General features: G+C 44.8%; 1 protein-coding gene and 1 long non-coding RNA gene across 11 annotated transcripts in view; one reads left to right on the top strand and one right to left on the bottom strand.

The window, feature by feature from the left end:
• Positions 1 to 7: 7 nt before the first annotated feature.
• On the bottom strand, positions 8 to 13,688 carry LOC310833803. Its single transcript, XR_014558938.1, has 2 exons — positions 11,542 to 13,688; positions 8 to 3,967 (listed from the first exon to the last, which is right to left on the bottom strand). It is a non-coding gene; the product is annotated as an uncharacterized lncRNA (long non-coding RNA).
• Positions 13,689 to 17,979: 4,291 nt separating this feature from the next.
• HDAC4 (histone deacetylase 4) overlaps positions 17,980 to 26,500 on the top strand; it is a 124,849-nt gene continuing 116,328 nt past the window's right edge. For 2 of the 10 annotated variants that reach the window (XM_083705658.1, XM_083705657.1), the window contains exon 1: positions 17,980 to 18,176. The gene's annotated coding sequence lies outside the window, so the exon portion shown is untranslated. Of the gene's footprint in view, positions 18,177 to 18,580; positions 18,829 to 26,500 lie in introns of those variants that run through there. The other 8 variants (XM_083705660.1, XM_083705656.1, XM_083705654.1 and 5 more) reach the window with 6 other exon arrangements.

The raw sequence follows: 26,500 nt of genomic DNA, 5'->3' as shown, positions 1-26,500 counted from the left end.
TTATTCATTTGTTTATTCCATTTATATGCCACCTTTATCTTCCAAGGATCTCAAGTGGTGTACATGGTTCTCCTCCTCCTCGTTTCATCCTCACATCAGCTCTGTGAGGTAGGTTAGGCTAAGACTGGGGTAGTCAACCTTTTTATACCTACCGCCCCCAATGCATCTTTCTTGATGGTAAAGTTTCCTTACCGCCCCCCCAGTGCTCGATGGAAGGAGGATTCAGCTTGTGCCATAGAACCCCCTACCGCCCGCCTAGAATCCTGAAACGCCCACCAGTGGGCGGTAGGGACCAGGTGGACACCCCCTGGACTAAGAGATGGTGACTGGTTCAAGGTCACCCAGTGTGCTTCGTGGCTAAGTGGGGATTCAAATCCTGCTCTGCCAGGTCCTGGTCCAACATTCTACACCACACTGACTTTACTATATGAGCAGTAAACTGCTTCAGAACGTGGAGATGTCCTATAACTATGCATTTTAACTTTAATTGTAAGTCACTTCCATTGGATTGAAAAATGGTGTCTAAATACTATAAAAATGGCCATCATGCCAATTCCCCCTTTGATGTATATATTCAAGTAGGGATTTCTTCATTCAGGGTTTAGCAGTCAGCTCTTTTACTGAGGTAGGAAACTTGAAGACTAAGTGCCTGCATGTTTGCTAAGCATTTTCCTGTGTTCCCTAGAGCTTACTCCCAGGTAGGCATGCCTAGGATGGCAGCCACTGTACTTTTGGTGGAACCAGAATATCCTCTTTTTTAGCAGATTCTTAAATTATCATTGTGGCAGTACTTCTTGAAGTGAAAATAGTATTCTGCTACCATGCTTTGGTGCAGGGATGCCAACTTGCCCACCACATGGGGTGCATCACGTGACATGTCATGTGATGTCATGGGATGCATCCCGCCCCCGTGATGCCAATACTCGCACACTGAGCTGGGCTCCATCCTCGGCCTCCTTCTCCCCATGGCATGTGCCTGGCAAGGGCAGGGCCCATGGAGGGCGATCTTTGCCTCCCGGCTCCTGGGCTCCCACACAGGGGCTGCGGCATGTGGCAGTGGTGGGGGATTTCGGCCCCTTGCGCCCCATATATTCGGTGCCCCTGCTTTGGTATATTACCAAAAGAGTCATTTGAAGGTTATTTTGACAAGTAGCCGTGAAAGTTGGTTGGCTGAAGGGAGTCATCTTCCTTCATTTTAGCAGATTCTCCCAAAATACCATGGTGGAGTACTGAAGAATAAACAAGGTGTGGATTGCAGCCAAAGCCCAACTCTGCACAGAATACCAGGGGAGACAACAAAACCAGCTGGTGAACATACAGGAAATTTAGGACCGTTTCAAAGGCAATACATAAAAACACACATATACTCAATAGTCAATAATATAATGACAGGACTGTAGATTTCTAAATAGCATACAAATTTCAGAGGCTGTTAAATTAATGGCATAGAGCTAAGACTTCAGATACAAGCATTCTTGTGAAATTTATTTTCATGAGCTTCTATAGTCTACAGCCTCTTCATTCAGTTTTGAATAATGGTTCAATTGAGCTGTAAAAGCTTCTAAAGTTGGAAACTTCTGACAAGTTAATTTCAGCCACACAGGGTAAAAATCCTCCTCCACCTCCCAGCCAGATAAAAGCTTCCATATCATGAATGTAGCAGTCATTCTAAGGAATTTAGAAAACAACAAAAATGACGTCAACCCTATCTTGCCAGGAAAAGAAAAACACATATAGTGGTATGCTTTAGGGAGAAAGCAGATTACACTAAAACACTGCTATTCCAAAGAATAAAGAGAAATACAAACCTAATGTGTAGCAGTGGCGGGGGGGGGGCGGGGGGGATAAAGTGGAATGCCTTATAGAGAGAATAGAATCATAGAATTTTAGAGTTTGGAAGGGACCCAAGGGTCATCTAGTCCAACCCCCTGCAGTGTAGGAATCTCAGCTAAAGCATCCATGACAGATGGCCATCCAACCTCTGCTTTAAAACCTCCAAGGAAGGAGAGTCCACAACCTCCCGAGGGAGACTGTTCCACTGTCAAACAGCTCTTACTGTCGGAAAGTATTTTTGCATGTCTAGTCGGAATCTCCTTTCTTGTAACTTGGAGCCATTGGTTCGAGTCCTACCATTCAGAGCAGGAGAAAACAAGCTGGCTCCACCTTCCACGTGACAGCCCTTCTTTTCCAGGCTAAATATACCCAGCTCCTTTAACCGATCCTCATAAGGCTTAGTTTCCAGACCTTGATCATCTTGGTTGCCCTCCTCTCCACATGTTCCAGCTTGTTAACATCCTTCTTAAACTGTGGTGCCCAGAATTGGACGCAGTATTCCAGGTGTGGATGTGTGACCAAGGCAGAAGAGAGTGGGACTATTACGTCCCTTTGATCTGGACACTAGACTTCTGTTCATGCAGCCTAGAATAGCATTAGCTTTTTTTGCTTCTGCATCACACTGTTGACTCATGATAAGCTTGTGGTCCACCAGGAGCCCTAGATCCTTTTCACATGTACTGCTAGGAAGCCAGGTGTCCCCCACCCTATATTTGTGCGTCTGGTTCCTCCTGCCTAAGTGGAGAACCTTAAATTTATCCCTACTGGAATTCATTTTGTTATCTTGAATTGCATGAATTGAACTAAATAATAAACTACTAAGCTTTTGTAGTCATCATGTAGTGGGACCCACTACAAATAGCCAATGAAGAGCTGTTCCTCACTCCTGTTTTAGATTGTGAGCCTTAGGACAGGGACTCCCTTAGTACTGATTTTTGTAAGTGATTCAGAGAGCCTCTTTGACTAAAGGGTGGCTTATAAATTAATTAGTTAATTAATTAATTTTATGTACTGCTATGATCTGCACATTGTGAAATGTAAGGTACCAACATATTGTTTGTAGAAATCCTCCATTTGACAACCTGGTATAACTACTGAAGGCAAAGTAAGCCAATTTGTCTATGCAAACCAAGCAGGGATGCATTGCCAACCATTGCCTCAAAATTCAGAAAATAATCTAGAGGAGATTATTATGTGCTGTTTAAAAAAAGCAAAAACAGTACATTTAAGAGAAATTCTAAAGTTGTTTAGAATTTGTTAGAATCATCTAACAAATGATTTAGTAATATATAATGGACGGTATAGAGGAGATTTAGCTCTGTTAGATCTGACTAGAGCCAGACTATCAGTCAAAGAAAGAAGTAATGATTTGGTAGCACTGCAAAATTTGTGAAGAGTGCCTTCTAACAGATGTCCCTTTCTTTGAACATTTTCAGAACTCTTCACTGCTATGGAAATTATCTGAATACTATAACTAACAATCAGTTAAGAAAAGCTGTGAAGTTCTGAGCAATTAAAGTTTGTGAGTTTAATTATTGCTATGACAGTATGTAAATTTATGGGCTATGCATTTCACTAAAAATATTAATACCAACAATTTAAAAAGTGCTTAAATACATCATAAGCAGCTAGGGAAGTGGTTGGTTCTTTGGACAGCAGTGGAGTTAAAGGTGTGATAGAGGAAACAAAGGTAATTTTGCAGAAGCTGATTTAATCATTTCTGTTTATTTTTACTGTGGGAGATGGAACATAGATACTGGTGCCTGGAGTGACATTATCAGAAACAGAATCTGAAGAAATGAGACAAATAAGAGGAACAAGAAACAAAGTTCTGGGCAGTTTGGCAAAAAAATTAGAACTGGGAAGAGGTTAACATAATACTCTTTTTAAAAACTGGATCAGGTGTGAGAATTGAGAAAATTACAGGCCAGTTAGAGAATCTGCTCTGGGAAAACTGATGGGAAGAATATGTCCTGCTGGAAAAAATCAGCATGGCTTCTGCAAACAAGTCCTGTCTCACTAACCCTTTTCACTCTCCAGAGCCTCATTTCTGCGTGCCCCTTGGCTCTCACTGGTGGATGCAGCACTCATGTTCTCAACTCAGGTTTTGCTGATGGCTTTAATGCATAGATCACTATGGGATGTAAGTCAGGTTACAAAGCACACTGGTTAGCATTTGCAGCAGAGGTTAAAATATCTGACTAAGTACAAACTGGGCCATGTCCCTCAGACTCTCATTTTGAAGAGCAGAATGGATACTGGCATTAGTATGGTTGGCGCTCCAAGAAACAGGATTGGGCAAGTAAGTGGCACTACTTTGAACTGTCTGGGTTTGCTGAGTGTGTTCATGCAGGTGCAGCCATCTTTGTGTCCTTGGCGATGGAGCTGGAGTCCATGGGGCTGGCTTTCTGTCTGATCTGCCCACTGGCACCTCCTTGATGGGAGGAGGTTCTTTGGGGGTGGGAGGTGGCCCAGGCACCATGAGGCAGCTGTGATGTGGCACCCAATGTGTCTGATGGCACGGAAGCAGACTTACCCCCCTCCCCGAAGTCTGAGTCAATGTCTTCCAGTTCTGGGGGTACCCCATTTTCCTCCTCTCCACCAGACCACCGCTGCAAGACTTTTCATGGGGTTGGGCTGTAATGTGTCATGGCTCAAATGAAACAATCTTTTTCAGTCTGTTGATTGAAATACTTTGTTCTTTTAATTTAGATTTAAAACTGTTTTGGATAATGAAAAGTTAAATTGATTTTGGGAGGGATAAAAAATGCATGCAACCAGAAGCAACTTCTCCTTTATTTTCAAAGTTTGTGTTCCCATCCCTGGAGTATTCATTTTGTACCTACAGTTTCAAAAAGGTTTTAATAAAGTTTTTTATCAAGAGTTTCTGAGTAACTTAACAGTCAAGATAAGATGACAGATTCTCTTATGGATCTGTAACTGGTTAAAGAAAAGGATGCAGAAAAAGGAATAAATGGACCATACTCACAATGGATAGATGTATGAAGTGAGGTGATGCTAGGATCTGTATTGGGACCTGTACCTTTTAACGTGAATAATCTGAAGTTTAGAGATGAGCAGTGAAGTTGCAATGTTTGTAATGACACCACATCATTCAGGGTGGTAAAAATTGTGCGGTCAAGAAAATGAAAATGCTGGTGTAGCAGCTGTGATAGTGTATGAATTTATAGATAGTGTGGATAAAGCGGTTAAAGATTTCCCCCCCTTACTCTTTCATAATATTAAAACCTGGGGTGTTGCAACGAAGTTGAAAATGGAAGAGTCAGAGGGCAAAGTACTTTACATAGCACATAGTTTCAAACTATGGAATTTGCTATACTGTACAAGACAGTGGGGATGCGGGTGGCGCTGTGGGTTAAACCACAGAACCTAGGACTTGCTGATCAGAAGGTCGGTGGTTTGAATCCCCTTGATGGGGTGAGCTCCCGTTGCTCGGTCCCTGCTCCTGCCAACCTAGCAGTTCAAAAGCATGTCAAAGTGCAAGTAGATAAATAGGTACCGCTCCGGTGGGAAGGTAATCAACGTTCCCATGTGTTGCTCTGGTTCGCCAGAAGGGCTTAGTCATGCTGGCCACATGACCCGGAAGCTGTATGCCGACTTCCTTGGCCAGTAAAGCGAGATGTGCACCGCAACCCCAGAGTCGGCTATGACTGGACCTAATGGTCAGGAGTCCCTTTATCTTTACAAGACAGTAGTGATGACCATCAGTTTGTTTTAAAAGGAAATTGGACCAATTTATGAAAGATGAGGCAAGCAGCAATGGCTGCTGTGATGTTCTGATAGTGTGTAGTGTTAAATGTGGAGGCAATTTGATTAGATGAATTAGGCTAAGTGTTGGTTGGGAGGAGGAGGGAGTGTACTTGGAACATTGGAAGTGAGTGGTGGCAAGATAGGAATTTTGAGGGGCAGTTTGAATACTAGTTGGGATTGAACGTGGTTGAGAGTATATTGGGTTAGTGAGATGGAATAGGGTCAGTGTTGTTATTGGTAATAGTTTCGTGATATATGGTGAGGGAGGATTTAGCTTAGGTATTTTTGGAAAGGTAGAATAGGTAGGAGTGTTTATATGAATCAGAATAACTTCTGACCATAACTAAATACATAAATTCTAACTACATAACTAAAACTATATGCTTCTGTGTGCTGAATTAATATTTGACTACTTTTATTAGTTCTGTTATCAATAAAGTTGCTGTATTATACATGTGTTTCTTGACTGGCCTCACTAAAGGTGGAATCAGATAGTTTGGATCTGTGGCGGCAGCAAAAATCAAGAGATCCTAGATACCTAGCAGGAACCCAGGTGAGGGCTGTACACCTTAGAGAGAAGGTGGTCCAGTGAAGTTGAGGTAGATCTGAGGGTGATGTCAGAGAACCACAAAGCAGAAGCAAAGTGGCATGACACTTATTAGTCGTGATGGCTGTATGCTACCTGCAAGATCAGAGGAGGTATAGGGAGAGGACTTTCAGGATGCTGGAGAGATTCAGAAACTAAACTGAGTGATGCAATTAAAATACTGGCTTGGTTATGGAAACAGTCTAGAATAGGTAACGGAATGTGATTAATTTCTAATTATGTTTTATTTTCTATAATGGGTAAGTACACAAACTGAAAAATCACCTTTTTTCTAAGAACAATTTCTCATTTTTAAATAACTTGTTACCATACCAAATTCTAAGTAAAAGCATAACTGGTTTGGGGAAAAATTGGTCTGAGACTCTGTTATTTGCGCCATGTCTAAGTGCTATAACACTGTACCAAGTGTTGGGAGTTAGGTTGATTGGACTAATTAAAGTCCTGAAGGTTAAACGAGTATTTAGAGGAAGCAGCCAGAGAAAAATAAAGATATCTTCCTGGTGGCAGTGCTGAAGTTAACAAGAAAGAGGAATTGTTTTGGCTGGTTTGCTTGCCTCCCTAGCCTCTCATAGTACAAGCTGCAGACTGTGTCACCCTAGCCTCTGAATATCAGTATCTTGGGAACAACAATCAGGGGAGGGCTATTTCACTCAAGCTCTGCTTGTGGGTTTCCTGCAGGCATCTTGTTTGCCTCTTGTTGCTGGGCTAGAGGGAAAAGCCATCTGCATGCACACTTAGTAGCATTAGTCCCACTGAATTCAACGAGGTTTACTCCTAATTATGCGTACATAAGATTCCAGCTCTAATGGCTAAGATCAAAAGGTATGTGATGGAAGTCTCTGGTTCTTGTTAAATTTCATCAATTATTGCATGGCTTGATGCAACCACTATCCCTCAACTTCAGCCACCTTTTGTAGCATACTTGTCTGCCTTGCAGGGTCATTTTAAGTGTGACTACTCACAGGTAATGTATGGGTCATTCCATATCAAGTGATCCAATTTTTTTTTTACCTCATGTCATCCAGTTTTCTTAACACTTTGTACACTTGTTGAATGATCAAGACTAAGTCTAAGTCTAAAATTTTAATTTTTTTATCTCATCCTGTTTTTGAGTTATGAGGGTTTCAATTTCATTTTTTGGGGGGACATTGCCAGACTACACAAAAACCTTAAAAGCTCAGCCCAGAATTGAGATATTTCAAAAATAAAAAACCAATCTCTTCAAATGTCATATGATGGGCCCACTTTAAAATTTAAAGTTACATAATTTAATTTTTTAAAGTTATTTTAAAAAATAATTAAAATTTTCCCCCAAATTGTATTATTTCATACTTCTAAGAGCTTCCAGCAAAATTTTATCTTGGTATCTCAATGGGATAACATTAAAAACATATTTTGTACATACATGTTGGGCTTATTGGGTTCTATTTAGGATAAATGAGTCGTCTTTGGGTAAAGTATAACAGAATAAACAAGACTTCAAAGTATAATATCAGTTACTTCAGGCATTTCTTCAAAAAGTTATTCAATTAAACAGTATCTGAAAGGCTAGTGAGGCTTTTCTTTTTTAAAATGTGTTCCAGAGCAGAGTAATAACTTGCTGTTGCATGATAGAATTAACACTCTGAAAGCATCCTTGTTAGTACTTCATTTCATGAACATTACAACAAAATACATATCAAACATAATTATGGAAAAAACCTTACACATCAAATGGGTCTAAAACATTTATTCTTCCATTAATTATACTTTATACCAAACACTTTTCAATAGAATTTGTTGCACATGATGTTTCATTTTTTGTCAAAGTGTAAGTGTGGCCGGTTCCTCCTCCAGGTGGATCACGTTTGGTCAAAACTCTCCACTATGACCTGTTCATCTTGGGTGCCCTGCTCGGCATAGTTCATAGCTTCTCTGAGTTCTTCAAGCCCCTTCGCCACGGCAAGGCAGTGATCCATGAAGGGGAGGCAGTGATCCATGAAGGGGATGAACAGGTCATAGTGGAGAGTTTTGACCAAACGTGATCCACCTGGAGGAGGAACCGGCAAGCCACTCCAGTATCCCTGCCAAGAAAACTCCATGGACAAAGACAACAGGCATATAAAAGATATGACGCTGGAAGATGAGCCCCTCAGGTCGGAAGGCGTCCAACATGCTACTGGGGAAGAGCGGAGGGCAAGTACAAGTAGATCCAGAGCTGATGAAGCAGCTGGGCCAAAGCCGAAAGGACGCTCAGTTGCGGATATGCCTGGAAGCGAAAGGAAAGTCAAATGCTGTAAAGAAAAATATTGCATAGGAACCTGGAATGTAAGAACCATGAACCTGGGTAAGTTGGAGGTGGTCAAAAATGAGATGGCAAGAATAAATATTGACATCCTGGGCATCAGTGAACTAAAATGGACGGGAATGGGTGAATTCAGTTCGGATGACCATCATATCTACTACTGTGGGCAAGAAACCCATAAAAGAAATGGAGTGGCCCTCATAGTCAACAAAAGAGTGGTGAAAGCTGTACTGGGATGCAATCTCAAAAATGATAGAATGATCTCGATACGAATCCAAGGCAGACCTTTTAACATCACAGTAATCCAAGTTTATGCACCAACTACTTGTGCTGAAGAAACTGAAATTGACCAATTCTATGAAGACTTACAAGACCTTATAGAAGTGACACCAAATAAGGATGTTCTTCTCATTATAGGGGATTGGAATGCTAAAGTAGGGAGTCAAGAGATAAAAGGAACAACTGGCAAGTTTGGCCTTGGAGATCAAAACGAAGCAGGGCAAAGGCTAATAGAGTTCTGTCAAGAGAACAAGCTGGTCATCACAAACACGCTTTTCCAGCAACACAAGAGACGACTCTACACATGGACATCACCAGATGGGCAGCATCGAAATCAGATTGATTATATTCTCTGCAGCCAAAGATGGAGAAGCTCTATACAGTCAGCAAAAACAAGACCTGGAGCTGACTGTGGCTCAGATCATCAGCTTCTTATAGCAAAATTCAAGCTTAAACTGAAGAAAGTAGGAAAAACCACTGGGCTGGTAAGATACAATCTAAGTCAAATCCCTTATGAATACACAGTGGAAGTGAGGAACAGGTTTAAGGATTTAGATTTGGTGGACAGAATGCCTGAAGAACTATGGATGGAGGCTCGTAACATTATACAGGAGGCAGCAACGAAAACCATCCCAATGAAAAGGAAATGCAAGAAAGCAAAGTGGCTGTCCAATGAGGCCTTACAAATAGCGGGGGAGAGAAGGCAAGCAAAATGCGAGGGAGATGGTGAAAGATACAGGAAATTGAATGCAGATTTCCAAAGAATAGCAAGGAGAGACAAGAAGACCTTCTTAAACAAGCAATGCAAAGAAATAGAGGAAAGCAATAGAATGGGAAGAACCAGAGATCTGTTCAAGAAAATTGGAGATATGAAAGGAACATTTCGTACAAAGATTTCCACAATAAAGGACAAAAGTGGAAAGGACCTAACAGAAGCAGAAGACATCAAGAAGAGGTGGCAAGAATACACAGAGGAATTATACCAGAAAGAAATGGATGTCTCGTATACCCCAGGTAGTGTGGTTGCTGACCTTGAGCCAGACATCCTGGAAAGTGAAGTCAAATGGGCCTTAGAAAGCACTGCAAATAACAAGGCCAGTGGAAGTGATGGCATTCCAGCTGAACTATTTAAAATTTTAAAAGATGATGCTGTTAAGGTGCTACACTCAATATGCCAGCAAGTTTGGAAAACTCAGCAGTGGCCAGAGGATTGGAGAAGATCAGTCTACATCCCAATCCCAAAGAAGGGCAGTGCCAAAGAATGCTCCAACTACCGCACAATTGCACTCATTTCACATGCTAGCAAGGTTATGCTTAAAATTCTACAAGGAAGGCTCAAGCAGTATGTGGACCGAGAACTCCAAGAAGTGCAAGCTGGATTTAGAAGAGGCAGAGGAACCAGAGACCAAATTGCAAACATGTGCTGGATTATGGAGAAAGCTAGAGTTCCAGAAAGACATCTACTTCTGCTTCATTGACTATGCAAAAGCTTTTGACTGTGTCGACCACGGCAAACTATGGCAAGTTCTTAAAGAAATGGGAGTGCCAGATCACCTCATCTGTCTCCTGAGAAATCTCTATGTGGGACAAGAAGCTACAGTTAGAACTGGATATGGAACAACTGATTGGTTCAAAATTGGGAAAGGAGTACGACAAGGCTGTATTTTGTCTCCCTGCTTATTTAACTTATATGCAGAATTCATCATGCGAAAGGCTGGGCTGGATGAATCCCTAGCCGGAATTAAGATTGCCGGAAGAAATATCAACAACCTCAGATATGCAGATGACACAACCTTGATGGCAGAAAGTGAGGAGGAATTAAAGAACCTTTTAATGAGGGTGAAAGAGGAGAGCGCAAAATATGGCCTGAAGCTCAACATCAAAAAAACGAAGATCATGGCCACTGGTCCCATCACCTCCTGGCAAATAGAAGGGGAAGAAATGGAGGTAGTGAGAGATTTTACTTTCTTGGGCTCAATGATCACTGCAGATGGTGACAGCAGCCACGAAATTAAAAGACGCCTGCTTCTTGGGAGAAGGGCAATGACAGGCCTAGAGAGCATCTTGAGAAGTAGAGACATCACCTTGCCAACAAAGGTTCGTATAGTTAAAGCTATGGTTTTCCCAGTAGTGATGTATGGAAGTGAGAGCTGGACCATAAAGAAGGCTGATCGCCGAAGAATTGATGCTTTTGAATTATGGTGCTGGAGGAGACTCTTGAGAGTCCCATGGACTGCAAGAAGATCAAACCTCTCCATACTGAAGGAAATCAACCCTGAGTGCTCACTGGAAGGACAGATTGTGAAGCTGAGGCTCCAGTACTTTGGCCACCTCATGAGAAGAGAAGACTCCCTGGAGAAGACCCTGATGTTGGGAAAGATGGAGGGCACAAGGAGAAGGGGACGGCAGAGGACGAGATGGTTGGATAGTGTTTTCGAGGTTACCAGCATGAGTTTGAGCAAACTGCGGGAGGCAGTGGAGGACAGAGGTGCCTGGCGTTCTCTGGTCCATGGGGTCACGAAGAGTCGGACACGACTAAACGACTAAACAACAACAACAACAAGTGTGGCCAGTTGCAGTCCTTGGTTTGACCGGTGTTAGAACTTCTGCTTGCCTGACCTTAAGAACATCCCAACTAAATGTGTAAGCAAATTATGATGCTGAGCCCGGCAAGTGTCAGAAGGGCAGAGTTACGTCTTCACTTTCAAAGTCCACCGACAGCACACAGGTCAACCACCATTTTTTATTGTATTCACAGGTTACATACCTAGTTATCTCAGCCATATCCAGAGATTTTGTACCTCCTTCAGTGTCGAACTTCTCACTGCTCATTGCTAAAGGAGTACACTTTGGTCACAATTTCTGTTGGACTGGATGTAGATGGAACAAAGAAATGAAATCCTTGTATTCCCTTGATTGATTTCAGTGTTTCAAAGCGTTGTTTTAGGAATGTTCTTTTCTGCACTCCTCATTTGTTGAAAATGACAACTCGGTAGAAGGAGTGTTATCTTGGCACCAGTTAAAGAGTTCCAGTGGTGTCATAATTTTTTTTGCTATGTACAGTATTTTGTTGTAACTGTAAAATTTTAGATTTAAACTTAGTTTTGATCATTCAACAAATATACAAAATGTTAAGAAAATTGGATGACATGAGGTAAAAAAGTAGGATCACTTGATATGGAATGACCTGTATGTGAAAAGCTTTTGGCACTTTGTATTTAGTATTTAAATAACTTTTTTGAAATTATTATACATTTAATGAATTAAAATGCATCTCCTACTTCATCAGTTGAATATGAACATTCATGATCTTTCTTTTCAAAAAGGTTCTAACATGTCAGGACTACTTACACAGTAATCCTTTTGATCACAATAGTGCACTGGCTTACAGATCAAATAAGGAAGTGTTGAGTAACTGAATGCAATCTTCAAATAGATACAACAGATTCCCAAATGACACCCTGTTAAAGGTTTGGGTGCACTCTTGCAAGGAAAAACAGCAAATAATGCTGGAAGGAATTTATGCTAGTATGTGGTCCAGTTCTAACATATGGTTTAGGTGCTGAACTGAAAACTGTTTGACACTGAACTCCTAGGTGGTTTGATGGCAAGTCACACTGTTATATGCAGTGCTATAAATGTAAATTGTGATCTATTTATGAGAAAATAAATAAAACAAGGATCATTATGAGGCTAAGCAGCAGACAGGTGTTGGTTAATTGATCATCAGCAACTGTGACTATCTCTATAAAAGTCAACATTTTAGCAGTTTGATGGAGCATTCAGATGTGTTTTAACACAATGCCAAGGAGGAAAGACGTCAGCAATGCTCTTAGAGAAGCAATTGTTGCTGCCCATGAAACTGGCAAAGGTTATAAGACCATCTCTACCCAATTTAACATGCATTATTCTACAGTAAGAAAGATTATTCAAAAGCGGAAAACATTCAAGACAGTTCCCAGTCTTCCCAGGAGTGGACGTCCCAGCAAATTCACCCCAAGGTCAGACCGTGCAATTTTCAGAAGAATTGCAAGAAACCCAAGAATTCAATCACAGGATCTACAGGCCTCATTTGGCACCAGTGTTACAGCTCATGACAGTACAACTAGAAAAAGACTGAACCAGTATACAGTAGGTTGTTTGGAAGGGCTGTTAGGAGAAAGTCTCTTCTCTCTAAAAAGAACATGTCACGATAGTTTACAAAGTTGCATCTGAAGAAACTACAAGACATCTGGAACAATGTCCTTTGGACAGACAAGACCAAAGTGGAGTTGTCTGGCCAAAATGCATAGCACCACATTTGGCCAAAACCAAGCACAGCGTATCAGCACAAACACCTCATACCAACTGTCAAGCAGAGTGGCGAAGCGGTGATGAGTTGGGCTTGTTCTGCAGCCACAGGACCTGGGAACCTTGCAGTTATTGAGTCGACTATGAACTCCTCTGTACAGAGAAGTATTCTAGGGTCAAACTCGAGGCTATCTGCCCAAAAGCTGAAGCTTGGCTGAAATTGGGTCATGCAATAGGACAATGGTCCCAAGAACATCAGCAAATCTACAACAGAATGGCTGGAAAAGAAAAGAATCAAGGTGTTGCAATGACCCAGTCAAAATCCAGACCAGAGAGCCGTGCATAAACAAATACCAGCAAACCCAACAAACTGAAGCAACAATGTAAAGAAGAGTGGGCCAAAAATCCTCCACCACAATGGGAGAGACTGATAAAGTCATCAGAAAACCATTACTTCCAGTTATTGCTGCTAAAGGTGGTTCTATTGAATCGTAAGGTGTACCGTACTTAGTTTTTCACACATAGCTTCTCCATTCTGGTTTTATTTTTGTTAAATAAATCTTGACACAGTGTAATATGTCCTGTGCTGTTCTTCATCTGTGGTTATATTTACCTAATTTTAAAACCTAAGGAACACATGATTTTTATTATGTCCTAATATGTAAAACCACAGACGAAGAAGAGTTTGGATTTGATATCCCGCCTTTCACTCCCCTTAAGGAGTCTCAAAGCGGCTAACATTCTCCTTTCCCTTCCTTCCCCACAACAAACACTCTGTGAGGTGCGTGGGGCTGAGAGACTTCAGAGGAGTGTGACTGGCCCAAGGTCACCCAGCAGCTGCAGGTGGAGGAGCGGAGAATTCATAAGGACCAGGCAGGCTTTCTCCCAGGTAGACATTTGTTTGCTAACACAAGAACATTATTGACATTTTGGAACTTTTGCAAACAAATATTAATACAAAAGCAGTGTTAATATTTATAGATGCGGAGAAGGCCTTTGATAATATTTCATGGAAGTTTATGAAGAAAAACCTGGAAGGGATGGGAGTGGGACGGGGATTTGAGAATGGGATAGATGCAATTTATTCAGAACAAAAGGCTAAATTGATAGTGAACAATGTGGTGACGGAAGAGTTCAAAATTGAAAAAGGAACACGACAAGGTTGCCCTATCTCTCCTTTGTTATTCATTTCGGTCCTGGAGGTGCTCTTGAACATGATTAGAGGGGACCGGTTGGTGGAAGGAATTCAGGTCGGAGCGAAACAGTATAAACTCAAAGCTTTTGCAGATGACCTGGTTTTGACCCTACAGGAGCCAGAATCTAATACGAAAAGGGTATTACAATTGATTCAGGAGTTTGGTCGGGTGGCGGGATTTAAACTTAACAAGCAGAAAACTAAGGTATTGGAAAAACATTTGACACCTTCAGAATCAGAAAGGTTTCAGAAAGAGACAGAGTTAAACGTGGTTAAAAAAGTAAGATACCTAGGGGTAAACATAACAGCTAAGAATTTGAGTCTATTTAAGGATAACTATGAAAAGTGTTGGTCAGAAATTAAAAGGGATTTAGAAGGTTGGTCAAGATTGAAACTTTCCTTGTCGGGCCGAATTGCTGCTATAAAGATGAATGTATTGCCAAAAATGCTGTTTTTGTTCCAGACTTTACAGATTGTGGATAAAATGGAGTGTTTTGGGAGGTGGCAAAGAGACATTTCTAAATTTGTCTGGCAGGGCAAAAAGCCCAGAATTAAGTTTAAGATATTAACTGATGCTAAAGAAAGAGGGGGCTTTGCCCTGCCAGACTTAAAGTTGTACTATGAATCAGCAGCTTTCTGCTGGTTGAAAGATTGGCTGCTTCTTGAAAACACTGATGTTTTGGATTTGGAAGGTTTTAACAATGCTTATGGATGGCATGCATATTTGTGGTATGACAAGGTTAAAAGTCACAAGGCTTTCAAGAACCATATTGTCAGGAAAGCAGTGTTTAATGTCTGGACAAAATATAAAGACTTATTGGAAAACAAGACCCCAAGGTGGTTATCACCAATGGAAGCTAAGGCCCGGAAAAGACTCAATATGGAGGCCAAATGGCCGAAATATTGGGAAATATTAGAAAAAGATGGAGATAATTGGAGGCTGCAGAGTTTGGAGAAACTAAAAGATAAAGTGCGAGATTGGTTACATTATGCTCAGATCAAAGAGGTTTTTAAGTTGGATAAAAAGATAGGATTCCAGGTGGAAAAATCAAAGTTGGAAACGGAATTGCTAGAACGTAAGACTAAGGTACTTTCAAGAATGTATAATTTGCTGTTAAAATGGAATACACAAGATGAAACGGTTAAATCGGCTATGATAAAATGGGCACAGGACATTGGGTACAATATCATGTTTGCTGACTGGGAAAGGTTATGGACCACCGGTCTGAAATTCACGGCATGTAATGCCTTGAAAGAAAATATTATGAAAATGATATATAGGTGGTACATGACTCCAGTCAAGCTTGCAAAAATATACCATTTGTCTGATAATAAATGTTGGAAATGTAAAGAAGCTGAAGGAACGTTCTTTCACCTCTGGTGGACCTGCCCTAGAGTTAAGGCTTTCTGGGAAATGATATATAATGAGTTGAAAAAGGTATTTAAGTATACCTTCCCTAAGAAACCAGAGGCCTTTCTTTTAGGCATCGTCGGCCAGAGGGTGTTAAAGAAGGACTGAACATTTTTTATGTATGCAACAACAGCAGCAAGGATACTTGTCACCAAGCACTGGAAAACCCAAGATTTGCCCACACTGGAAGAATGGCAGATGCAACTGATAGACTATATGGAGCTAGCAGAAATGACTGGCAGAATCCGAGACCTGGGAGAAGAGGCTGTGGAGGAGGACTGGAAGAAATTTAAGGACTATTTACAAAAATATTGTAAATTGTATGAGTGTTAAGAAAGATGCAAGATTATAAATAATATGGCACCATTAAGTTAGTCGAAAGGAATATGAAGACAAGTGAAAATATAAGAAAAGATAAATTTTGGATAAATATTATGTTAAAATTAAGCTTTTAAGGTTTGGGTAAAATTATCTAAAATTAGGGACACAATATTGGAAAGTTATAAAATAAGAATTGAAACAAGGTGATAAATTGCTGGGTAAAGCTTGATAAACTTGGAACGCAGGAACGAGAGACGCGAGGAAGTCCAATGAAGCGAAGAAAATATGGCTATTGTAAAGTTATATGTTATTTTGTTTGTTTTTTCTATTAAAGAAAAATATTTAATAAATATCTTTTTCTATTAAAGAAAATATTTAATAAATATCTTATTAAAAAAAAAGAGAATCGAACCCGGTTCCCCAGATTATGAGACTACCGCTCTTAACCACTACACCACACTGGCTCTCAAAGATGGTGTACTTTTTCCCCATGGGAGGTAAAGGTAAGACCCCTGGACAGTTAGGTTCAGTTGAATTTGACTATGGGGTGCGGTGCTCATCTTGCTTCAGTTAAAGGGAGCCGGTGTTTGTCTGCAGTCAGCTTTTCTGGGTCATGTGGCCACCAGACTAAACCACTTCTGATGCAATGGAACACTGTGTTGATTGCCAGAGCACACATAAATGCTGTTTACCTTCCTGCCACAGTGGTACCTATTTATTTACTTGCACTGGTATGCTTTTGAACTGCTAGGTTGGCAGAAGCTGAGACAAAGCAACAGGTGCTTATGCACAGATTCCAATGACTGTATATTATACGGTGGTACCTTGAGATGCGAACGGGATCCGTTCTGGAGCCCCGTTCGCATCCTGAACAGAAGTAAGATGCGACTGCACGTTTGCGCGTTTCGCCGCTTCCGCGCATGATGTCATTTTGACTGTCTGCGAATCCACGAGCGGGGAAACCCGGAAATAACACGCTCTGTTACTTCTGGGTCGCCGCAGAGTGCAACCCGAAAATACTTACCCTGAAGCGTATTTATCCCGAGGTATGACTGTACAGTGGTACTTTGGTTTAAGAACAGTCTGGTTTAAGAACGATTTGGTTTACAAACTCCGCAAAACTGGAAATAGTGTCTTGGGTTGAGAACTTTACCTTGGTCTAACAATGGAATCTGAATGGTGGAAGGGCACTGCCTGCGGGAGGCCTCATTAGGGAAAGCGCACCTCGGTTTAAGAATGGACTTCAGGAATGGATTACGTTCATAAACTGAGGTATCACTGCACAGTCCAGGAAGATGTCCCTTACTCCTGAGCTGAAGTGACAGGGGGGTTGCAATCTAATTATTACTGGGCTTGTCCTAAGGCATTTTGTACCTTAGATGGAAAACCCAGATGGGTTCTATCTCCAGTGATATGTGAGAATAATAATTTATATAGCCTCCTCAATGCATTTGCTGAGTAGGAAACAAATGTGGGTCTCTGTCCTCACAATATATACTTGCACATTTATGCTGCTTTTGTACCAGAGCTGCGAGTTCGCTCAGGCCCTGGGCGAGATCCGGGGCGTTTGGGCGGGGTCCGAGGTGGGAGGCAGGCGGCTGGGAAAGGAGGCCCCCTCACCTGGCCGGGGGGGGGGGGAGAGCGAGGGGCCGCATTCCCCGGGCGAGGCGGGCAAGGGGGGAGGCCTGGGGCTGCCCCTCGCCCCCCCCCGTCTGCGCGTGCGTCGGAAAGGCCCCCCGCCCGCCGGCCGAGATGCGGAGCCGGGTCTTGGGCGGCTTCGGGGACGCGCCTCCCGCTCCCGCCTGCCGAGCTCGCCTCCACTCCACTTCCGGCGCGGAGGGGGCGGGGATGTTTTATTTTTTCAGGGAGGGGGAGAGGAAGAAAAAGGGAAACGGGGCTATTAATAGCGCCGCTGCCTGATTGGTTTAGGGAAGCAATATATATATATATATATAAATATATATATATATCAAGCGGATTTTTGACCACGTGATTTTCCATCCGAAAACTCCAAGATGGCGGGTGCCGTCACGGGCTGATTCCGTTGGCGGCGCGCGCACCGCTGTGCCAGCGCCGAAGGGCCCGTCGGGCGCGTGTCCCTCCTGCCTCCTCCCCGCCGCCGCCGCCGGCTGCCGCCGTGAGGGTCCCTCGCCGCCGCCCCCCTCGCCCCCGTCTTCGCACGCAGGTCAGTGTCAGCCGCGGCGCCACTTCCCCGCCGACCCTCCCTCCCTCCCTCCCTCCCTGGCGGCTGCGGCGGGGGGGGGGGCGTTCTTCTCGGGCTCGCCCGCCCGGCACTCGCGGGGGGGGATGAGGATGGTTATGCTTATTGTTATTATTCCCCTCAGTTGTCTTCTTCAGGTCGGGCGGCGAGGATGCGCTGCCCCCCCCCCCCGCTTTAAGGAGATGAGCAGCCTTCGCCTGCTGCTGCTGCCTCCCAAAGGCGCCTTTTTCGCCTCCCCGATTTCACGGGCCGCGGGCGGGGGGCGGCCTGCGGGGGGGGGGGTGAATGGACGGCGTGTGTGTGTGTGTGGTGGGGTGACTGACGCCTGGGCGCGCCAATCAGGGCCCCGCCTGCTGCCTTGGCGGGCGCTTTTGAGCCGCCGTCTCCGCTGCCCCCCACGTTGGGCAGAGGAGGGGGAGGGCGGGCCTGGGGGTCCTTGATCGACACCTGCGCCGGCCTTGCGCCCCCCCCCGTGCCGCCCCGGCGCGCTCTCCCTGGGCGCGGAGGGGAGGGCGCCGCCCTTGGCCGCCGGAGCCTCTTCCCTGATCCCGGGCGAGTGGTCCAGGAGCCGCGCCCGCCCGCCTGCCCGCCCCTCCGCCGTCCGAGGCGCCCGAGGGTGAGTCTGTAACGGGGGACGGAGGCGAGGGATGCGGCGCGGAGACGCCCATGGGGCGAGGCTGGGCGGCGCCCGCCCTCCTTCCCTCCCTCCCGGCAATCCCGGCCGAGGCCGCGAAGGGCGGCCGGTCCCGCATCTCTTGGCGGGGAGGCTCTCGCTGGCTGCGCAGGCCCGTCCGCAAGGTCTCCCCGGGTCCGGCCGCGCTGGGCTGGGGCGGCCAAGAGGGGAACTGCGTTGCCAGAGCTTCCCGGGCCTTTCGGTGGGTCGCCGCCCGCTTTGGGCGCGTGTCTGAGAGAGCGGAGCCTTTCCTTGCCCGGTCTCTGCCTTTGGAGCCCCGAGCCAGGAAATAGCAGCCAGAAGAGGAGAGTTTTTGTTGTTGGGAAAGTGCTTTTAACTTTTACATATGAGGCTTCTTTACGGATTCGAGCATCTTTTCCATCTCTCCTTCCTTGAAGGTTTTTAGGCAGAGGTTGGATGACCGTGATTCCTGCATAGCGGGGTGGACTAGATGACCCTGGTGCCCCTTCCCGCTCTACAGTTATATTCTCCTCATCTCATCTATCTTGGGTATAGTTCATTAATGGAGCTTTGCTTGCATAAGGTTTCATGCTCAATTCCTGGCATCATCCGAGATCCTTTTTAATTGGAAACTGGGCTCTAAACAGCCACTGCCACTTGAACTAGACAGTATCGGGCAAGATGGGCCACTGATCTGACATGAGATATGCATAAGAAACAGTCTTATATCAGTCATATGTATTTAATGATTATTTCTCCCTCCCACCCCCGGTTTGGGTTAAAACTGTCTGTTCTTCCTGTGCTGTATCACAGGTTGTCCTTGCTTACAACTTGTTCCCAATGTAATCTTGCTTTACCTTGGCCCTTCAGGCTCAAATACAGATGGGCAGGATGGAATGCCTGGGAGAAACAACAATATTGTCCTGGATCTGTATCCCCTTATGAAACATTTGAGCCCTAGGGCTCATCCACACTTCCACTTTCCCCAACCTCCTTTCCCCGTGAAAACCCACTCTTTATCACTGAATTGGAGCATATGTAAGTTGGATTTTTTGTGGATTGACATTTGCTCTGATTCATTGTTAGAGTGGGTTTTCCTGGGGAAAGTGGTGGGGCAAACAAAGAGCTGCTTAGACCTGCGTGTAGAAAGCCTGGGACAAGCAGAAAACCTTGGAAGTGTTCTTTCTAGGCACAGGGCAAGCAAAGTGCAGACATAGGGTTGACTTTTGCCTCTTCCGTTTCTTACATCAGGAGCTGGCAGGATGGTGAGGGCACTTTTTTAGTACCTTGCACAGTTCTCATGCTGTCTTACTCCAGAGTAGGCTTCTGTGTGTCACTACTGTAAGAATGAAGGACACAAGAGTTTAGGTTTCTTTTTCTGGATTTGGAACTGCGAGATGAATGAGAAAAATTTTCATTCATCACCATGTTAATATTCCAGCTGTAGATATGCTGTAAAATATCTGGGGTTGCTTTGGAACCTGAGATGTTTGGTGGGGATGAAATGGACTGGGTGGTATGGTGTTGCAGCAGAGAAGAAGGGGTCAAGAATTATTTTCCAGTGTGTGTCTTCTTTTCTTCAGATTGCACTTTCAGACCACTTTGCAACAGAAAAGATGTATGAGAAAAGATTTGTGAACTCCGTTGTCTAACCTGATATTTTTTGTAAGGTCCTGTGAGCAACTTTTAGAGAAGAGGCATTGCACAAATGCAAACATAAATAATTAAGTAACCTGTTCTCGCTCAAAATCGGTATGCTCACCTCTCAACGCTGTCAATATGCACTTTTTTTATTGTCGCTTTAAAATCTATGAAACAGGTGGACCATTTTCAAAATTTGCTTTGACACTTTTCATTACTGACAAAACTATCTGTTGCAGCTAGGAAGCACAGCTATACACACTTTACTCCAAGTCATTAGCAGCCATGCCAGTTTTGCCCCTTCTGATTCTGAGAAGAGTCTGCATTTCCTACTCTTAAACCCATCCTGTCAGCTCCTGATGGAAACAAGACAGTCAACCCAAGAATGATTTTTCTAGCAATATAGTAAGGCTTGGATACTTCATGAGGTAACAGGAAGATGACAGCATAGGACATATTTACTGGTTCTTCATCCGGATTTCGGGACGCAGGTGGCGCTGTGGGTTAAAGCCTCAGCGCCTAGGACTTGCCGATCGAAAGGTTGGCGGTTCGAATCCCTGCGGCGGGGGGCGCTCCCGCTGCTCGGTCCCAGCGCCTGCCAACCTAGCAGTTCGAAGGCACTTCCAGGTGCAAGTAGATAAATAGGGACCGCTTACCAGCGGGAAGGTAAACGGCGTTTCCGTGTGCGGCTCTGGCTCGCCAGAGCAGCGATGTCACGCTGGCCACGTGACCCGGAAGTGTCTCCGGACAGCGCTGGCCCCTGGCCTCTTGAGTGAGATGGGCGCACAACCCCAGAGTCTGTCAAGACTGGCCCATACGGGCAGGGGTACCTTTACCTTTACCTTTACATCCGGATTTCACCCTGAAAGACCAAATAAGAGTATTAATATGCGGAAAGTAAATTGGAAGCAAGCACAGTTTGTGACATCACACAACATCATTGCTGATCATGGAGCATGTATATGAAGGCACTAGGCTTGTCTTCTGATTTTGGGGCATTGTGGAAGCCTTAACTCTGATTGTAAACAGGCAGGTTTAGCATTTTATTATTGCCTTTTCTTGGTTTTTGAAAAGAAAATGCATTAACATTTTATGGGCTGTTTAAACATGATAGTAGTTGTTTTCTGACATAAGTTTTGAACATAATTGGTAGTTCTCAATTATACATGCACTTCCATTCACACTCCAAACTGTACATTGCTCCCTGAAGCAGCAAACTGAAGTGGAATGCAGAATATTACAGCATGAATTTGCATAAAGTTTGGTTTTAAAGTTCGAACAACTAACTGCATGGCAAATCATTTTTGAAAGTAAAAAGGAGAGAGAATGTCTTAAATCCTCTTAAGTTCAGTAGAATGGCCTAGACAAATCTTGTCCAAATCTAAGAGCCATCTCCAAAATTTAGGAGCCAGAGTCAATAACTGACATTTTAATGTACTGGAACCAGGGTATATTTGATTTAAATCAAATCATTATAAATCACGAATTAAATCGCGAATTAAATCACTATGCAGTAAGACTTGATTTAAATCGGGGGGTGGGGTCGTTACAGAAATACCTTCCTGCTGCTATAATCTTAATATTTACAACCAGATGAAAGTTTCATTTTTGGAATAATAAATTTTCAGAGTTGTTTTTACAGTTATATAAAAAATTACTGATTTGGTTATACTATTAGAAATACATACAGATAATTATGAAATTATTGTGATGTTTAATAAGTTAACTGTTTATATTTGGACAACTTTTCTGCTGTACCTTATTGGAAGGAGAAAAATATTCATTTCCTTAATGTGATGGGATAATGAGCTGCTTGTGCGTAAAAGCTTGATCCCGCTGGGGTTTGGCCGGTCATCCAAACCCAGGCACTAACGGAGCCCCCAAAAGCATGACTCCGTCAGTCGCTGGTAGAATCTGACAGTGGGCGTCTACGGAACTTACGCCAACATAAAAGCTGTTTGACGGACATGCGCTTTCGTGACTCTCTGCGTGACAGTTTCCGGCGAAGGGAGGGAATTCCTAAAGGGGGTCTAGTTACCTCTTCACTATTCTCACTAGAAGCGTCTGAGAGCCTCCCCTCCGCTGTAACTCCTGCACTCCCCCTGCTGGTTCCTGCTTCTGCTGCAGAGTCTCTCCTACTCTGCTGGAGCCTGTCCAGCACCTCTAACTCCGATGGCAGTTCCCTGACATCCACCTCCCCCCCAGGCCCCCCTTCACCCCCTCCCGCCTCCTCTCCCACTGGCGGTGAGGGCGGAAAGCCCCTGAAAGAGCAATCCTCGTCATCAGAGGATTCAAACACTTCTAGCCACGGCGTCCCATCTCTCTCCCCGTCTTCTTCTTCTTCGTCGGAGGCAGCTTCCTCACCCACCCCTGACTCTGGGAACCCTTCAAACTCTCCCTCCTCATCGGTGGTCCCAAAGTGTTCCCTTCTAAATCGTGCCACGGGTTGCGGTTTTCTTGGGAAACGCTGATGAAATGTTTCTATTAAGATCTCGTCATTCACTACCTCTGCTGGCACCCAAGTGTTTTCCGACTCTACTTCCCCCTCCCATTCTACCAGATATTCCACCTGATTCCCCTTCCACCTGGAATCAATGATTCCTGCCACGTTCATGTCGCGCTCTCTCTCTTCTATCACGAGCGTTTGGGTGGCCTCTCTCTCACGCTCCCCCCACTCACGTCCCTCTCGGTACGGCGACAGTAATGACCTGTGAAATACTGGGTGTAATTTCATGTGACTGGGCAGTCTGAGTTTGAATGCTACTGGGTTGACCTGCTGTATGACCTCAAAGGGTCCCAATTTCTTGGGTCTCAATTTCTTACTCCCACCCTTGAACGGTAGTCCTTGGGTGGACAACCACACTCGGTCTCCCACCCTTATGATTTCACCTTCCCTCCTATTTCTGTCTGCTTGCTTCTTATATTCTTCCTTGGCTCTCTCTAAGTTAAGTTGAAGCTGACGGTGGATCGCTTCCATCTCTTCAAAAAAATGTTCCGCTGCCGGCACGCTCCATCTCTCCCCCCCCTCTCCTGGGAATGCCCGGGGATGGCACCCATAGTTTGCCAGGAAAGGACTCATCCCTGTGGACACATTCTCCGCGTTGTTGTAGGCAAATTCGGCCAGCGGTAGCTTATCTACCCAATCATTTTCTCTGTCCTTTACATAACACCTCAGGTATTGTTGCAAAATGCCGTTTGCCCTTTCCGCTTGCCCATTAGTTTCTGGGTGTCGGGCAGTGGAGAAATTGAGTTCTACTTGCAGTAAGCTCATAAGTTTCCTCCAGAACCTGGAAGTAAATTGTTTGCCTCTGTCACTGACCACCCTCAAGGGGGCGCCATGCAACCTGAAAATATGCTCTACAAACAACTTGGCGGTCTCCTCCGCTGTAACCGCATGTGAACAGGCTATAAAATGACACATTTTGGTTAATAGATCTACCACCACCATAACAGCTGTTTTGCCTTTGGATTTTGGCAGGTCCGTCATAAAATCTATGGATACTGCCTCCCAAGGCCTTTCTGGCGTGGGTAAGGGTTGTAATAGCCCCGCTGGTGCCACCCTCTCTCCTTTTGCTCGCTGACACCTGTCGCAACCCCTAACATATTCCCGCACGTCCTCCCTCACCTTGGGCCACCAAAACTCCCTGGTAACCAACCACATGGTTTTGTGCTGTCCAAAATGTCCCGCTGTGGGGCTGTCATGCAACTGCTTGAGTACTCTGCCCCTCAGTTCCCCATCTGGTATGTACAGTGCCCCTTTGTAATACAACGCCCCGTTCTTTTCTTCAAATCCCCCTGTGTTCTCTTCTGTCCTCCTGAGTTCTCTGAGTTTCTCTTGGGCGTATTCATCGTTCTCCGTACCTTCCATCAGTTCCCTTTGCCCCACCAATGCCGCCCCACACACCCAGCGGTCTTCGGAGATTACATGCCTTGCCTCAGGCGCTCCCTCCCCCTCTAAGTACTCAGGTTTCCTGGAAAGGGCATCCGCTCTCACGTTCTCTGAACCTGGCACGTAACGAATCTCAAAGTGGAATTTGGAGAACTCCTGGGCCCATCGCACTTGTCTCTGGTTCAGGACACGGGCTGTTCTCCAATATTCCAGATTTTTGTGGTCAGTTCGGACTTGAACCTTGTGTTGCGCCCCAATCAGCAAGTGCCGCCATTTCCGAAATGCTTCATGAATGGCGAGCAGTTCTCTGTCGTACACTGTGTAGTTCCTCTCGGATTTGTTCAATTTCCGCGAAAAGAATGCACACGGTCTCCATTCCGACGTATCCTTTCCCGGCTGGAGAAGCACGGCCCCCACTGCTCGGTCTGACGCGTCAGTCTCCACTCTCATTGGTTGTTGTAGATCCACGTGCAGAAGCTGTTCTTCCGACGCAAACGCCTGCTTTAGGCGTTCGAACGCCCGCTGCGCTTCTTCCGTCCAAACAAATTTCTTTTTGCTACTAAGACAATCTGTGATGGGCGCGGTCAAATGGGCAAAGTTTTTGATGAACTTCCTATAGAAGTTTCCGAACCCCAGGAACCTTTGCACGTCCTTCTTGGTCTTTGGTGTTTTCCATTCCAGTACCGCTTGAACCTTGCTGGGATCCATGGCCAATCCCTTGTCAGACAACCGGTACCCCAGGAATTCCACCTCCCTAGTATGAAACTGACACTTCTCCAGTTTCACCCACAGCCGGTTTTCTCGCAGTTTGCTCAGTACCTCTCTTACATCTCGCACATGCTGCTCCTCATTCTCTGAGTACACCAGGACGTCATCTAAGAACGCTACGCAGTTCTTGTAGAGCAATGGCCCCAGGACGTGATTCATGAATGATTGAAAACAGGCGGAGCCTCCTTGTAATCCGAAAGGCATAACGAGGTACTCAAACGCCCCCAAGGGGGTGAACATAGTGGTCTTCCACTCATCCCCCTTCCTCACACGTATCAAGTTATATGCCCCCCTAAGGTCCAGCTTGGTAAAAATCTTCCCTTTTCTCACCTGTGTCAGAATGTCATCAATTCTAGGCATAGGGAAAGTCACTGGTTCTGACACTGCATTCAGGGACCTGAAATCACACACAAGTCTGGGCTTGCCCGTGTGTTTTTTGTCCACAAAGAACACTGGACTGCCCCCCACCGCTCGTGACTCTCTGATGAAACCTCTCTTGAGATTCTTGTCAATGAACTCCCTTAACTCCTGCATCTCACTGTCTGACATTGCATACAGCTTCCCCACTGGCAATTGTGCTCCTGGGAGTAAGGTAATTTGACAGTCAAAGGGTCTGTGCGGGGGCAATTTATCCGCTTCCTTTTCGCTGAATACGTCAATCAAGTCAGCGTATTGTGGTGGCACCTTCCCCTTGTCCATCACTTCCACCCCTGCTAGAGTGGCCCTGCTGCCTGCCTGGGCCTCTCCCTCCTTGCAGTGTTCTAGGCAATGTGCTGATCCAAAGGAAACCACGCGCTGATGCCAGCCTACTAGCGGATCATGTAGTGCCAGCCAGCTCATTCCCAAGATAATAGGGGCTCCTCCCAGGGTGGCTACGTTAAACGCTATCAGTTCTGTGTGCCGTGCCACCCTCATTATCATTGGTACAGTCTGTTGGCTCACTTCTCCTCCCAACAGCTCCCTCCCATCAATCGTGGTAACCTGCAAAGGCTTACTTAATGGGATAGTCTGTATCTGGTGCTCAGCTGCAAACTCCTTACTCATGAAATTACATGAGCTACCTGAGTCCAATAGCGCTCTTATCTTTAGTGGGTGTCCGTTTGCCAGTTCCAGCAACACCTCTATCACAAGTGCTGGTCTTGGGGGTTCCGGCGTGGGCACATTCACTACTCCCTGGCCTGGCTGCTGTGCCCTGATGTTGGCAACCAGGCGTTGGCTTTTACTTGCTCCTTCATTTCATCCTCCTCCTTCCCCCCAACAGTTCCTGCCATCCCTTGCCATTCCTTCCTTTGCGGACAGACTCTGGCAAAGTGACCTGGCTGTTGGCAGAGATAGCATCTCTTGCCGCTCTTTCCC

This window comes from Podarcis gaigeae, assembly GCF_964106915.1.
Source record: "Podarcis gaigeae genome assembly, chromosome: 1".
Taxonomy (NCBI): Eukaryota; Metazoa; Chordata; class Lepidosauria; order Squamata; family Lacertidae; genus Podarcis; species Podarcis gaigeae.
The sequence above is the reverse complement of the archived record's forward strand: the minus strand, read 5'-3'. Positions and strand labels throughout refer to the sequence as shown.